General features: G+C 39.0%; 1 non-coding gene across 1 annotated transcript; it reads left to right on the top strand.

The window, feature by feature from the left end:
- Window positions 1–6,003: 6,003 nt before the first annotated feature.
- LOC121205607 (small nucleolar RNA R71) lies at window positions 6,004–6,110 on the top strand. Its single transcript, XR_005900683.1, has one exon. It is a non-coding gene; the product is annotated as a small nucleolar RNA R71 (small nucleolar RNA).
- The last annotated feature ends 291 nt before the right edge of the window (window positions 6,111–6,401 follow it).

Genomic DNA, 6,401 nt, shown 5'->3' with positions numbered 1-6,401 from the left:
ATTAGTTTCTCAATAAATTTTAATAAAAATCATTAGTAATTCATTGATTTGAAAAATTAATTAATTAAAATTAAAATTAAGAAAATCTAGGTCTTACCACCTTTTTTTGTAAAAATATAAGAACTCTAGGAATTAATAATAATAATGAAGAAAAAGATGGGAATTTAAAAGAAGGGTTGGAGGTTAGTGGCTTAGGATGGATGGAAGAGGAATGCCGCACAAGCAGCTAGAGCCTGCGGGCTTGGTGTGTGTGGGAGCAGCAGTGCGCAGTAGGGCTGGTAGCAACACGGGCGTTCAGCAGCAGGTGGGACTCGGGCGCACGCAGGATGGTGCGGAGGGCAAGTACCGCGCGCAGGGTGAAGGCCTGGTGCGAGCTGAGGCTAGGGCCGCCCGAGGCAACACGCGCGTTGTGCGCGGGACATGAGTGCGATGGAGCTGGGCGTGTGCTTGCCGACTGCTTGGAGCTGCTGCTGCTTGGGGTTTCGGCACTTTGGTATTTTGGTGCTTTGGGTTTTAAGTGTTAGGTGAATGGGAAGATGGATAGTATTTATAAGGGGAGAAATAGGAATTAGAGTAGAATTCTTAAAACAATTTAATTAATAAAAATTCTAAATTCTAATCCTATGTAAAGATAACAACAATTAATAATTATAATTGCTATTTAATTTATTAAAACAAAGATAAAATCCTAATTTCATGCTAAATTGATAAAGATTAATATATAAATAGATATAATTATATATTAAAGATTATCATCTTATTATAAAAACTTATCAAACAAAATCCAAAAATTCATAATAATTAATATATATTATAATGGGTATAATTATATATTAATAATTATCATTTTTTTAACTAAAGATATTTATTCTAGAAGCCTTTTAAAAATATTTACAAAAAGAGGCATCTAGTTTTTATTATTTACGAAGAGAGCAATTAAATTTTAAAAATAATTCAATTTAAGTCCCTAGACTTAATGAAAATTAAAAATTGAGTTGCAAATTAAAAATTGGATCAAATTGACCCTTTTATTTGAAAAAAAAAATTTATTTTATTGATTAGGGAAAATTTTCTTGGAAAATTATGTTAAAATAAATTCCCAGGAAAGATTGGAGGGGTCACAAATGGTCCCGCTTAAGTTCCAACCTCCTAGACAGAATTTATTTAAACATACTAAGCCCGAAAAATAGACCCTAAATTATTTATTAAACAAAACACAAAAATTATTAAATATCTGACAAAATGAACAAGACGTTATCCCGTTTGGTTTTATTCCCCCAATAGTGTTTCAAACGCTGCGCATTAACTTGAAAATTACCTCTCTTACCTTGGAGTTCAACGACTCCGTATGGATAGACTCTGTGAATTGTAAATGGACCAGACCAACGTGATTTTAGCTTACCTGGAAAGAACTTCAATCTTGAGTTGAACAACAATACTTGTTGACCTGCTTCAAATTCTTGAACCCGGATGTGTTTGTCATGCCATTTCTTGAGTTTTTCTTTGAGTAATTTGGCATTTTCATATGAGAACATTCGGAATTCTTCTAACTCATTTAGTTGGAACATCCATCTTTCTTTTGCGAGCTTAGGATCTAAGTTGAGTCGTCGAAGAGCCCAGTAAGCTTTGTCCTCTAACTCCAAAGGTAGATGACATGCTTTACCGAAGACTAGCCTATAGGGTGACATCCCTAAAGGTGTCTTATACGCTGTCCTGTAGGCCCATAAAGCGTCATCTAGTCTTTTGGACCAGTCTTCTCGGTTCAGACAAACTACCTTCTCCAATATGCCCTCGATTTCTTTATTTGCCAGTTCAGCTTGTCCATTCATCTGCGGATGGTAAGCCGTTGTAACCTTGTGTTTCACCCTATGCTTGTCTAGTAACCATTTTAACCACTTGTTCACAAAGTGGGACCCTTCATCACTAATGATGGCTCTCGAGGTTCCAAACCTCGTGAACACGTATTTCTGTAAAAACTTCATCACAACCCTAGCATTGTTTGTCGGATATGCCTCTACCTCAACCCACTTGGACACATAATCTACTGGGACCAGTATATACTTGTGACCAAAAGATGAAGGAAAGGGCCTAAGAAAATCAATACCCCAAACATCAAATAATTCGACCTCAATGATGTTTGTTCGAGGCATCTCATTTCTGTTGGTGACATTTCCAACTCTTTGACATCGGTCACAACTCTTTACATATGCATATGCATCCTTGAATAGTGTTAGCCAAAAGAATCCAGCTTGTAATACTTTGGCAACAGTACGAGTTCATCTGAAATGACCCCCACTTGGGGCTAAGTGACAGTGGTATAGAATCTACGGTATTTCTTCTTTTTCCACGCATCTCCTAATCATCTGATCCGCACACTTTTTAAATAGGTATGGTTCCTCCCATAAATAGTACTTCACATCGTGATGAAACTTTCTCCTTTGTTGATATGTTTTATCATACGACATTAAACCATAAGCTAAAAAGTTAGCAATATCACCAAACCAAGGGGTATTATGGACATGACTTACCTTCAGTATATGTTCATCTGGAAATTTTCTTGAATCGGTACAAGTGGAGAATTCCCTTATTGCGGCTCTAATCTGGACAAGTGATCTGCTACTTGGTTTTCTACTCCCTTTCGATCTTGAATTTCCAAATTGAACTCTTGAAGTAGTAGTACCCATCGGATCAACCTCGGCTTAGTGTCTTTCTTGGCAAGGAAATATTTAATTGCTGAGTGGTATGCATAGACAGTTACCCTGGTACCTACAAAATAAGATCGAAACTTGTTGAAAGCAAATATGATAGCAAGTAACTCTTTTTCTGTTACCGTATAGTTTAACTGAGCTCCTGTCAGAGTTTGGCTTGCATAGTAGATGGGATAAAAAACTTTGTTCCTTCGCTGGCCCATGACAGCTCCTATTGTGAAGTCACTTGCGTCACACATCAATTCAAATGGCAAGTCCCAGTCTGGTATGACAATTATGGGTGCCGTGACTAATCGATTCTTCAAGTCATTGAATGCTTTTAAGCATTCTTCATTAAATTTGAATATCATGTCCTTCTCCAATAACTTTGGAGAAGTCCTTGATAAATCTTTGATAGAACCCGGCATGGCCGAAAAAGCTCCTAACACCCTTTACAGATGTTGGAGGTGGGAGTTTCTCAATAACATCTACTTTCGCTCTGTCTACCTCGATCCCATGTCTTGTTATCCGATGACCAAAACGATACCTTCTCGTACCATAAAATGGAACTTTTCCCAGTTAAGGACTAGGTTTGTCTCTTCGCATCGCCTAAGTACCTTAGCCAGATTGGCTAAGCAATCATCATACGTATCTCCAAACACTGAAAAGTCGTCCATGGAAACTTCCAAAAATTTCTCAACCATGTCAGTGAAAATAGACATCATACATCTTTGAAATGTAGCAGGTGCATTACATAAACCAAATGGCATGCGTCTAAATGAAAATGTACCGTACGGGCAGGTGAATGTGGTATTGTGTTGATCTTCCAGTGTTATCGTAATCTGGTTGTACCCCGAGTATCCATCGAGAAAACAGTAGTAATCTCGCCCCGCGAGTCTATCCAGCGTCTGGTCTAAGAACAGCAAAGGGAAGTGATCCTTCCTAGTTGCCTTGTTTAGCTTTCGGTAATCGATGCAGATTCTCCATCCCGTAACTATTCTAGTCGGTATCAACTCGTTATTCTCGTTCTCTATGACCGTAATACCTCATTTCTTTGGTACTCACTGGACCAGACTTACCCATGAACTGTTTGAGATGGGGTAAATGATACCCGCATCTAACCACATGATAATCTCCTTTTTCACTACGTCCTTCATGATGGGGTTTAGGCTTCGTTGTCCATCAATCATCCCTTTTTCACCATCTTCCAAGATGATATTGTACATGCATACAGATGGACTAATACCGCGAATATCGGCTATGGTCCATCCCATAGCCTTTTTAAATTGTTTCAAAACTAAGATAAGTTTTTCTTCTTGCTCAGTAGTTAACTCTACTGAAACAATCACAGGCAGAGTTGAAGCATCACCTAAATAAACATATTTTAAATGAGAAGGTAATACCTTGAGTTCTAATTGAGGTGGCTCCTCGATTGACGCTTTTGGCTGTGTATAATATCTTTCCTCTAAATCCAAAGATTCGAAATGGGATTTTAGATTAAATCCCTTTTGATTAGCTTCTAGCAAAGATAAGTTTCCATCCTCTTCTTCATCACTTGGAGGGTTTGATGTCAAAATTCTTTCCAGAGGATCCTCAATAGAGTTGAGTTCCTTCTCCACTATTAAATCCTTTAAGTTGGATACTGCAGAACAATCATCTATTGTGTCAGGAAATCGCATTGACTTGAAAACATTAAATGTTACCTGATCATCCTGAATGGGCATAGTAAGTTCACCCTTCTGCACATCAATAAGTGTCCTTCCGGTTGCTAAGAACGGTCTCCCCAGGATAATTGGTACTTCTTTGTTTGCTTCGAAATCTAAAATTACAAAATCAGCAGGAAAGATAAACTTATCTACACGTACCAATACGTCCTCGATTTTTCCTTCTGGATGTGCTAAGGATCGATCTGCTAGCTGAAGTGTAAACGTAGTAGGTCAAACTTCACCTATCCCCAACTTCTTAAATATCGACATAGGCATCAAGTTGATACTTGCACCCAAGTCACATAGTGCCTTAACACAATAAGCTGCTCCAATGTTGCATGGAATGGTAAAACACCCAGGATCCTTCAGCTTAGGGGGTAATTTGTCTTGAAGATATACACTGCATTCCTTCGTCAAAGCTACCGTCTCAAATTCTCCAAGTCTTCTCTTCTTGGACAGGATATCTTTCATGAATTTTACATAATTTGGCATTTGTTCAAGTGCTTCAACAAACGGGATGTTGATATGAAGTTGCTTGAGTACGTCAAGACACTTCTTGAATTGGACCTCCTGTTTTTGCTTCTGGAGTCTTTGAGGGTAAGGTGGTGGAGGTTTATATACTGAAGTTGGTACTGGTTGATTTGTCTTTGGCGGCAATTCTGCTGCTAACGGAATGGTTGGCTGATCAAAATTGGCTAGTTTTGAAGTTACCTTTTCAGGTATTGCAGGTTCTGGTTCTAGTGGAACAGGAACTTCAACACTCGGTTGAACTTCTTCCGAATCTTGAGCTTTAGCATGCTCCTTTTCAGCTTCAATAATGTTGGGCTCTACCATTTTTCCGCTCCTCAATGTTAGTGCTTTAGAATGCTCCTTCCCTGGATTTCTCAAATTTTCCGTATCACTAGGTAAAGCACCTTGTGGACGATTCCTAAGTTCAGTAGCAAGCTGGCCCACTTGATTCTCCAAATTTCTTAGAGTGGGGTCATTCTTCGCCATGTATGCCTTCAATAAATTCTCTAAGCTATTGGACGATTCAAGCTGAATTGGTTTTTGAACTTACTGTGAAAAACTAGGCAACTGGGTTGGTCTATGTTGGGCGTAGTTGTTACTGCCTCCAGCCCTTTGGTTGCTCCAGGAAAGATTGTGGTGATTTCACCACATGGGTTGTAAAAGTTGGATTGCATCCCTTTCCTACCTCGGTTCTGGTTCTGATTACCTATGTAGTACATGGATTCTGGGTTTGACGGACATTCTTCAAACACATGTCCTTCCCCACAATAGACACAGGCTATATTCTCATATTGGTTAGGTGGTTGAGCTGCAAAACTGTTAGACCCATTAGTGGTAAGATTCTTTAACATTGAAGATATTGAAGATACCTGGGATGTAAGTGAAGTGAGAGCATCCACTTCAAGGATTCCAGCAACTCATCTTCCTGACGTTGCTCGATTGGTTGGCCACTGATAATTGTTACTGGCGATCCTCTCAATGATTTCATAAGCCTCATTGTAAGACTTAGATAAGATAGACCGTTAGCAAAAGCATTTACTACCATCATTGTGTGAGCGTTGAGACCATTGTAAAATGTCTCAAGTTAGATGCAATGCAGAATTCTATGATGAGGGCACTTTCGTAATAACTCTTTGAATCTTTCCCATGCCTCATACAAGGACTCATCATCCATTTTTTGGAAAGCAGTAATCTCATTTCTCAGCTTAGCAATCTTGCTAGGCGGGAAATACTTCACAAGAAATCTCTCTGCTAACTCTTGCCATGTAGAAATCGAGTTCGGTGGCAGTGAGTTTAACCAGGCTCAAGCTCTGTCCCTCAGCGAGTACGGGAACAGTTTTAATTGTAATGCATCTTCGGGTATTCCAGCTAACTTGAAAGAGTCGCTCATCCCCATAAACAGTCTTAAATGAAGATGAGGATCTTTAGTAGGCATTCCACTAAATTGGCCTACTGTCTGAAGCATCTGGAACATGACTGGCTTCAGCTCGAATTGTTG

The sequence above is a fragment of the Gossypium hirsutum genome, chromosome A08, assembly GCF_007990345.1.
Source record: "Gossypium hirsutum isolate 1008001.06 chromosome A08, Gossypium_hirsutum_v2.1, whole genome shotgun sequence".
Lineage (NCBI taxonomy): Eukaryota > Viridiplantae > Streptophyta > Magnoliopsida > Malvales > Malvaceae > Gossypium > Gossypium hirsutum.
The sequence above is the reverse complement of the archived record's forward strand: the minus strand, read 5'-3'. Positions and strand labels throughout refer to the sequence as shown.